We start from the raw sequence: 10,645 nt of genomic DNA on the forward strand, positions 1-10,645 counted from the left end.
AACAGGTTGACTAGGAGGGGAGCCAAGATGTGGGAAAAGATTATAAACGAGAATATTTCATGCCAGGAAAAGAGTACTTGCAAGAGGGTCAGCTTGACCAGAAGGTTAGAAGGCTGGCTCCTTCGACTAAACTGACTGAACAAACACTTGAGCCATTTGAGAGAATGGAGAGCAAACAATCCTGAGCTCGCTGGGCTTAGGAAAAGACTGACTTGACAAGTCTGTCACAGAATACTCACATCAAAAGCCCAAAGTAGTAAAACTTAAACTTCTGGGGTGAATGCCAACAGGAACAGCAAACAAAGGCTTACACACACACCACACACATACACACACACACATGCACACACACTTTCACCCACAGGTTAGGTCAGATTCCTTGAGGTGCTGCAGAGGGGCCCTCCATAATGTGATGGGTATTTGGCAGCAAGCTGTAAGAACCACAGGTGAAGAAAAGAATGGTTGTATCCACAAGGGCATAGATAAGATGCATGATTTTGCAAGGGTCTGGAGTACACTATGGAATGCTGGGAGCTCAGATTCAAGAAGAAAGGATGGAAGGAAAAAAGAAACTGAAGGATTAATGCCAGAACTTAAATGTCAGAAAACTAGGAGGGAATCTGTTTAAGCATGAAATGCAGCCATTAAATTACCTACTAACTCAACCACTCGAGCATAGCCATTTCCACACCGAAAGACTTTCCTCCTATGAATATTGGTGTTTTTACCTTTTGAATGAAGAAAATGATGATGATATAGGTAAATTCACTTGTCATTTATTTTTATTTAGTTTTTGCAATAACATATTGGCTTTAGTACATTTCTTTTTTGTTTTCCTTTTAAATTTTATTATTTTTTAAATTATCAAGCAACCCTTTTTTTTTTCTCCCTCCTACTTTCCCCCCTTTTGGAAAGAAAGGAAGAAGGAACAGAAAGAAAGAAAAGAGAAAGAGAAAGAAAGGAAGGGAGGGGAAGAAGGAAGGAAAGAGGGAAGGAGAGAAGGAAAAAGGGAGAGAAGGAAAAAGGGAGAGAAGGAAAAAAATCCTATAAGCACATTCGAGTAAAACAAATTCCCACATTGGTTACCTCCAATACTTTCTTAGTTTGTGTATTGTCTTTCTTTAATGAGATAGTCAGCATTCATCTTTATCAGTCCTCTGGAATCAAGGTAGATAATTTTGTTGATCAGAGTTCTTAAGTTTTTCAAAATTGCCATTTTTACAAAACTACTGTTATAGTACAAGTCATTGTTACAGTTTTGTTCACTTAACACCATATGTCTTACATCTTTTAAAAACATAAGATCTCAATGCTGTATTTGTCCATGGCTCATTTTGAAATCCAAGTTCCCAGCTTAGAAATCTTTCAGTATCTCACGTGCCCCACGTGAGCATAAATATTATTATCTCTGTTTTACAGACTCGGAAATTTATGGAGGTCAAGTGACTCACCTACCCTCACCCAGCTGACAAAAGGCAAAGCCAGGCCTTGAACCCAGCTCTGGCTAATTTTCCATATTTTGTCCCCTTTTGCTTCCCCCTCCATTCACTTAAATTAGACTTTCCCTCTCAAGATGTTTAGGTAATTGGGCAATTTTCCCTCTGCAAGTGCCTAAGTGATCACACAGTCTATGTGGCTTTTCCAGCTCATGAAGAAGCCTCACCTATTGTTCTTCAGCATGTATAATATCTGATCCCAAATTGTATTATTTCACTCCGGTTAAGTGATTCGAAATAATGCTAGGAAAAAAAATAGCCCACTAACCAAATCCGTATTACAAGGGAAAAAAGTGGTACTAAAAAGTTTTTGAATTATGGTCTGTTTATACTCCATCTACCATGACCACCACACAAAAAAATAGTAAATTACAGACATTCTAATGTCCTTTGAAGTTTATAGAGGATCTTGCAGAGGTTATGTCTCTTTTGTTTATCTCCCTGGAAAATGGCTAGGTCTATGCTAGCTGAACATTAATGAAATATTCTCCAAAAGGAACCAAAAAGTTACAACCAGAATCTATAGAGAAAAATTGTTCATATTTAAGAAAATAGAGATAGCAAGTCAGATGAAAACACTTTGCCCCAATATTCTTAAGACATATTGGTATGGTAAAAAGCCAAACATTTTTCTTGCATCCCCTACGAGGGCCACTTGTTTAATTGCAGGAGAGTGGGGTTTGTAATCTTTGATAAGAGATACTACATAGGCAACACAGTGAGCAGAGCAGTGGACCTGGAGTCAGGAAGACACAAGTTCAAATCAGACTGCAAGTGCTCATTAGCTGTGTGACCCTGGGCAAACCATTTAACCTATTGCCTCAGTTTCCTCATCTGTAAAATGCATATAATAATAGCAACTACTTCCCAGGGTCATTGTGAGGATAAAAGGAGATACTATTTATAAAATGCTCTCTAAACCTTACTCAGCCCTTTATTATCCGTATAATCTGAACAAGTCACTGAAACTCCGAGTCTCTGTTTCCTCATTTGTAAAATGGGGATAACAACAATTTACCTTACAAAATTGTGATGAAGATCAAATGAGATAAAGTATTTCCCAAACTTAAAAGAAACATAAGTGTGTATAAACGTGAAATTAACACCATCATCATCACTCAGTTTATTCTCATCTTTTTTTAATAAAGTTCAGATAAAAAGTTTAAAGACAAAGTTTATCCTAATAACATCTTTCTCTTCCTCCTTTTTCCTCTTCCTCTTCCTCCTGTTTCTTCTCTTCTTCCTCCACCTCCTCCTCTTTCTTCCATTTCAAATTTGTGTGTCTAAGCAAGATACTTGATTTTTCTGGGGCTTATATTCTTCTATAAAAATTAGATTATTTCTATAAAATTAGATGTGCTTAAAAGTTCATCCTAACTTTAAAATCAACAAACTCTTATCAGTCAGCATAAAAAACAAACAAATCAGAATGAATCCACTTTTTTTTTCAAATTTTTAATTTATTTATTTTTAGTTTTCAACATTCATTTCCACAAGATTTTGAGTTATAATTTTTTCTCTCCCTGTCTTTCCCCTATCCCCCACCCCAAAATAGCAAGCCTACTGAATACCCCATCCCCCAAATAGTTCTCTCATATCCTCCCCCCTTCATCCCCCTAACTTTCTAATAGGGCAAGATGGGTTTCTGTACCCCAGTACCTGTATATCTTATTTCCCAGTTGCATGTAAACAAACAATTTTTTTTTTTGCCTTTTGGAGGGCAATTAAGGTTAAGTAACTTGCCAAAGGTTACATGGCTAATTTTTTTGTGTGGGTGTTAAGTGTCTGAGACTGGAACCGAACTCAGGTCCTCCTGGGTTCTCCTGACTCTGGGGCAGCACTTTACTCACTGTGCCACCTAGCCACCCCTAAAAAAACAATTTTTAAACATTTGTTTTTAAAACTTTGAGTTACAGATTTTTTCCCCTTCTTCCCTCCTCACCCACCACCACTGGGAAGATAAGCAATTCAATATAGATTGTCCATGTGTGGTTACCTAAATCATTTCCATAGTAATTATATTGTGAAAGACTAAATATATTTCCCTCCATCCTATCCTGCCCCTGCCACTTATTCTATTTTCTCCTTTGACTCTTTCCCTTTTTTTTTTTTAAGCAATTGGGGTTAAGTAACTTGCTCAAGGTTACATGGTATTTCTGGGTGTGGTGCTGAGTATCTGAGCCCGGGATTCGATCTCCAGGTCATCCCGACACTAGAGCCGGTGCTCTTACTCTCTGAGCCACCTGGCCGCCCCTAAGCAATTGGGGTTAAGTAACTTGCTCAAGGTTACACGGCCAGGTGTTTCTGGGTGGGTGCTAAGTGTCTGAGCCCAGGATTCGATCTCCAGGTCTTCTCAACACTGGAGCCGGTGCTCTTACTCACTGTGCTACCTGGCCGCCCCAACTCTTTCCCTTTTCAAAAATGTTTGCTTCTAACTACTCTCTCCCCCAATCTTCCCTCCCTTCTATCCCCCCCCCTCTTATCCCCTAACCCCCCCCCCATTTTCCTGTAGGGTAAGATTCCCAACTGAGTGTGTATGTTATTCCCTCCTTAGGACAAATTCAATGAGACCAGTTTGTCAGAGGACTTTCAAGCACTCTTGCCTGAACTGAACAGAAAATTTGACTTTCAAATACAAGAAGCAAGAGAAGCATGAGAAGGTAAAAAGGGAAAAGAAATCAAAAGGAACTTATTAAAGTTGAACTATTTACATTCCTACATGGAAAAATGATAATTGTAATTCATGAGATTTTTCTCAGTATGAGGATAGCTGAAGGGAATACACACACACACACACACACACACATATATATATATATATATATATATATATATATATGTATAGGAGGATGTATGTGTATATAAATGCATATGTGAATGTGGGCATATGTATGTACTTGTATACATAGACAGAGGGCACAGGATGAGTTGAATATGAAGGGATTATATCTAAAAAATAAAATTAAGAGATGAGAGAGGAATTTATTGGGAGAAGAAGAAAGGGGGCAATTGATTAGGGTAAATTATCTCATATAAAAGAGGCAAGAGAAAACTGTTACAATGGAGGGGAAGAGCATGAAGGTGAAAGGGAATGGGACAAACTGGTCTCATTGAACCACTTTTCTTACTTGATTTTCAAAATCCTTCTTGAGCTCCTCCATGGCCTGTAATCAATTCATATTTTCCTTGGAGGCTTTTGATGCAGGAGTTCTGACTTTGCTGTCTTCTTCCCACTCCATGCCTTGATCCTTTTTGTCGCCTGAAAAGGATTCTATGGTCTGTTTGTGCTTCCTCTGCTTGCTCATATTGCCAGCCAATTACTTGACTTTTGAGCTCTTTGCCATGGTAGAACTCTGCTTCCAGAATGGAGAGAGCTATGTCCCAAATTTCTGGGGTTTTTGCAGCTGCCAGAGCTATTAGGAGGGTGCCCTCTTTATAGCCCCCACAAGCTTTGGCTCACTGGTCACACACCCCAGAGCCACCACCCAAGACCATGATCCAGAACCAAGCAGGTCAAAGCAAAAGCGATCACCTGCTGAATGGTCTCTTGGTCCCCCTACAGTCTGCAGGACAGTAGCTCTGGAAGCAGCCATGTGGCAGCAGCTGCAGCCACCGCACCTCCTCCACTTCTCTCTCTGGGGGCAGCAGCTGGACTGCACTCTCCCTGTTCCCAACAAAGTTCCACACTGCCCTTTTACTTGGTCTCTGGCATTTGTGGATTGAGAAGTCTGGAAGTTTTATTCCTGTCACAACCATAGAAATAGGTAGATATTAACAGTATTTTATGTTTATTTCACATGTTTCTTCAAATTTAATGTATGGTCCACCATTTTCACAGGAATACCAGCTTCTATGTGTTTAAGTTGTTTTTGGTTTTTCTCTGGAGAAAATTGTGCTATTAAACTCATCTAAAATGAAGTTATTGGTGATTTATTTTCACATTTTTCTTTTGGAACATTCCTCTTCAGTTTCCAACAAGAGTCAAGCAGGATGCTTGGACTTCATTTGCCCCAGTGATATTTTTTTTTTATTATGAAGCTTTCTTGATGGAAATGTTCTCCAAAACCTTTGGGGCATCTGAAAATTTGATTTTTTAAAAAGACATTATGATGTCCTATTCCTCACAGAACCATCTTCTTAATGTCAATATTCTTCTGTCCCCATGGGTCCTAGTTCAGCAAATACTTGATTGATGGAATGGTGTAAGTCCAATAGAACATAGAACAGTGCTTTGAATGTAGTAGACTTAATAAACGTTTGCTAGTGTCAAAGAACAAATCAATGAATGAATGAGCAATGGAATACTTGTAACTGTAAATTTCCTCCAGTTTTTCACTGATACTCTGACCATGCACAAAAACATTTTCTAAGAGAACAACTACAAACAGAAACTCCTGTATTTAGCTCAACACACACCTACAGATGATAGAAAGAAAATGTTGCCAAGTTCAAAGTACATTTGGCCAACTTGAAGTATTATAGCTTTGAGGTTACTATTTAATATAATTCCTAGCAATGCATTTCACCCCAAGAGTGACATGATGGTTGATACCAATACTGTTTTCAATTCATTATTTGCATGTTTCTTTTGAAAGCTGTATTTACAACAGTCACAGATAATCAAAAATATGATGAATTGTAGTTATCTTATTTTGCCATAGGTTCTAGATTTGGACTGATGTTAAAATTAAGCAGTCTTTTACACTGAACGTAGAAAGGATGTATACAGAGAAATATATGGCAGGATTTCTAAAAAATGGAATAGCCTGGTCACAGAATGAAAGTGAGAGATGACTGACAGCCTATCTCTGCTCCACTGGTCTCTGTGAGATGTCAGGAGAACAAATTTGTGGGAAGGCATGAATGATCACAGCACAGGATTGCCAGGCATAGATGGGTTGCAATATGAATGGTTGGAATAGGTACCCACAGTGATAAGATCCACCAGAGTAATTGGGGGACTAAAATGAGTGTTAGCCATGAGACTACCTTCCATTCTTCCATGCTTTGAATAAGAAAAAAACCTATTTTAAGCTAGAAATTTAAGAAACATCATGAAAAACAGGTGATTTGCAGGATTTCTTTTATACACTTCACCATACATGCATGATCCAGATAAGAGGTACTCAGTATGACTTGCCTTCACATGTTTAAGCCATGGATTTACCTCATCCCTCTTCAACATAGAGATTTTCTCTCTTTATATGATATTTGATGCCTGTGATCCGAGGAGAGAAATGAGGGGAGAGAACAAGGGCCTTTTTCATTTTCCATAGCAAACTTCCCTGACAGGGAACTTCCCCAAGAGTTAAAAAATCCTAGCAGTGACATACAAAGTTTGGAAACTAAGTTAAGAGTTTGGGAAAATTTAGAGAGTTTTTTTTTTCCCACTGTTGCTAAAGAAACTTCATTTGAGTCTGAAAAATTCCAGCTCATAGCAATCCCTAGGGAGGCCTTGAGAGCAACAATCCAGGCATGCTTGGGAAGCCAGCAGACACTGAATGTGGACTGTCACCCCTCCAGCAGCTGCGATATTTGCCAAGAAAATAAAATACTAATAGGAAATCCAAAGACATAAAATCAGACACTCTAAACTGTCATGTTATCAACTGATGGGCTAGAAACCGAAAGGAGTGCTGTCATTTTTTAAAGTCCGAGTTTATAGTCTAAAATATTTTACCCTTAGACTTTGTTCAGGCACACTACGGAGGCACGTAGGAGAATTTAAAGGCTTTTGTACACAAATACAGTGTTCAGGCTCAGGGCCACCCTTAAAGGCTCTGTGATAAAAGATTTAAAATTTTTTTTTTGTTTTGTCATTTTTCATATGAAGGTTTATGCGTTTCAGGGAATACCGTTTAACCAGCAACACTTCTAAAATTGGATGACGATGAGAAATGTTTCAGTGGACTTCTAGATAGTTTTTAAAAGTATAAAGTCACTAAAGAACAACTTTAAGAAGACTGCCTGATTTAGATTTGGGAATGCTAGTTTCATTTCCACAAGAGAATCACCAACGTCCACTGGGTTCCCTACAAGTATGGCCACTAAGCAGGGTGTGTCCCTCACCGCAGGAAACTCTTCATTTTTTTCTGTCACTCAAGCCAGGACAGATACCTCAGATGAAAGGCAGCAACCCCTGAGAATACCCGGAAGGATAAAGAAGTTACTAACACCTGCAGGGGGAAAAAAAAGATATTCATTCACTCAGGCCTTTACGGAAAACAGGAAATAAGAAGAGGGAAAGTCACCAAGTCATGGGAATCAGACCTGGAAACAGAAGAAGTGGATCCACACATGTCACCCTGCCCTGGGCAGCTCAGTTCCCTGCCCCAGATTCCAAACCCATACACAGACAATGCACCTATGACCAAACTCTTCATGTTGTCTGCTTGTGGTATAACCCTCTTTTATGAGGATATTTTTGTGAGGATAGATGACTTCATCAACAAGCATTTGTTAAGAGTCTAGTAAAGTAGCTAAGGGTCTTCCCCTCTAGCTGTATTACTATTAATAGGAATGATAATAATATTCTATAGAGGGCTTCATGCTTCCATGCACATTCTCCCACTGAAGCCTCACAACCAATGAAGTAGGGAGGGCAGATGTTCCACGGACAGGTCTGGTTCTCAGGAAACACTGACTTTGGGTCAGAAGATGAAGACTTGAAGTGTGCCTGTAGCTGGATGTGTCTGGGTCAAGGCTCTTCATGTTTCTGAACCTGTTTCCTCATTTATAAAATGAATGAAAGATATAAAGGCAACTAGGTAGTGCAGTGAAAAAAACACAGGGGCTAGAGTCAGAAAGACCTGAGTTCAAATCTGAGTTCAGTCTCTCACTAGCTATGGGACCCTGGACAAGTCACTTGACTTCTGTTTGCCCTAGTTTCTTCAATGGAAAATGAGAATAATAATAGCATCAATCTGCAAGGGGTGTTGGGAGGATCAAAATAAGAGGTTGTTTGTAAAGTGACTGGAATATAATAAGCACTAGATAGATGTTGGGTAGCACTATTATCTATATCACAGGGTTATCGTGGGGAAATTGTTGAAGCTCAAAGTGCTAGATCAATGATAGCTATTATTAGATGTTTATTAAGCTTTTAAAAATTTATAAGATCAACTCTGTCATTATTCTTGGAAGGGGTGTGTTAATTTCCCCATATTCCCTCTCATTATTCCTGTAATATATCCCAACCAAAGTATTCCTCTTTGGCTGAAACTTGATGATGTGGGTTGCACAGTTGAGGCAATCAAGTCACAGAGCTCTCAAATTTACCTTGGATATCATGCAGCCAATCTGTTGTTTAACCAGGACTAGAAATGGGCTTCCTAATACTTAGTCTGGTGTTGACTATAACCTGATGGTGATTAATTTTTTTTTTGGTTGTTGAGGCAATTAGGGTCAAGTGACTTGTCCAGGGTTACACAGCTAGTAAGTGTTTGAGGTCACATTTGAACTCAGGTCCTCCTGACTCTAGGGCTGGTGCTCTATCCACTGCACCCTAGCTGCCCAGTGACTAAGGACAAATCTGGAAATTGTCCGAATATTTCTCTCCTTTACAAAATTAATTAAAACAGGCTGGAAAGTTAGTTAACAGGCATTTATAGAGTGTCTGCTCTGTTCAGAGCACTGTGTTAAGCACCCTTAGGAGAAGAACATTGAGAACAAGGAAATAGATCAACAGATGCAAACTAATATGCTATAATTACTGTAATCAAAACACCTGCCTGGTTTGGAAATAGAAATAGACAAATAGGGCCTCTCTGGTGGAACCTAATAGATCAACACAGCCTGCTTTCCTACATTCCAGTAAGAGTGGAAAGGTATAGCTAGAGTAAACCAACTTGCCTTTGGTGTCACCATTATTTTTCTTTTAATGCTTCTCAAAAAAAAATTAACCCATAGATAACTAAGGAAAGGAATGAATGAACATATTAATAAATAAATAAAAATTTTAAGCATTCATTGTGTGCCAAGCTGCTATTCAAGAAAAGGACCCTAACATCAGGAAGGTGATGCCATGACTTGCACGTGAGTTGGATTTAAGTGAGGTGGAGCTGTGAAAAGTCATCAGCCTCACTTTCTCCTCCAGAGCCATCTGGATGAATGGCCTGCAGTGGGGGATCTTGACCTTTTTCCCAGGTCTTAGTTTGACTGACGAAACACCCATTCAGTGATCAAAGTATTAGGGAAAACAAATATCAAAAACAAAGACAGTTCTTAACCTCCAGGAGATTACATTCTAATGGAAGGGAAAGTGTAACCCATAAAATAAAAGCATTAGCCAAAGAGGGATACTTTAGTTGGGATATATTACAGGAATAGTGAGAGGGAAAGTAGGGTAATTAACACACCCTTCCAAGAATAAAGACAGTTGATCTTTTTAATTTTTCTAAACTTACTAAACATCTAAGAAGATAAATATTTCCACATACAAAGCAGAACAGTGTATTTAAAGTAAAAAGAAGATTACAAATGAAGGTATGAATTTGGTTTTGGTGGTTTTTTTTTTTTCCAAATCTTTACTGTTTTTTGATCCATGACCATCTACTTTCCTTGCCTCTCCTCCTGCACCTCCTCAGCACCATCCCTCTGAAATTACCTTCTGCATATATCTTAGATGTACCTATTTATTTGCATGTTGTCTCTCCCAAGCAGAATGTAAGCTCCTTGAAGGCAGGAACTGTTTCACTTTTGTCTTTGCATACATGCTTAGTACGGAGCCCCAGCGCATTCTAAGTGCTTAATAAAGACTTGCTGATTAAGTTCAGCTTGTCCTTTTCAAAGATGGCCTATTTGTGACAGAGCTGATTTGGTCACAGTTCATGAAGGGAGAGAGACACTCAGCTAGGGGGCAAGGCTGCTGTCATGGCTGTCATGTCACAGCCAGGAATTAGAGAGTGAAGTGAAGCATGTCTGGGATTTTATCATGGGCCAAGAAGAGCCAGTCAGTCAGCCTCAGAACTTCAGTGAATTCGAGATTTAGTGATTTCCCTAAGATCCTGAAGAAGGGTAACAGGTGAATATGAACTTCGACCTCCTCAAGCTGTCTTTCCTGCTAACATCCAGGCTGAGGGCAGTAACCAGGGGCATAGTCAAAAAGATGGCAGAAAACACAGGAAACCAGCCAAGGAGGCTGCCCCACC

This window comes from Petaurus breviceps, unplaced genomic scaffold, assembly GCF_028583685.1.
Source record: "Petaurus breviceps papuanus isolate PSGF00001 unplaced genomic scaffold, PetGlider_PUasm1.0 90763, whole genome shotgun sequence".
Classification (NCBI taxonomy): Eukaryota; Metazoa; Chordata; class Mammalia; order Diprotodontia; family Petauridae; genus Petaurus; species Petaurus breviceps.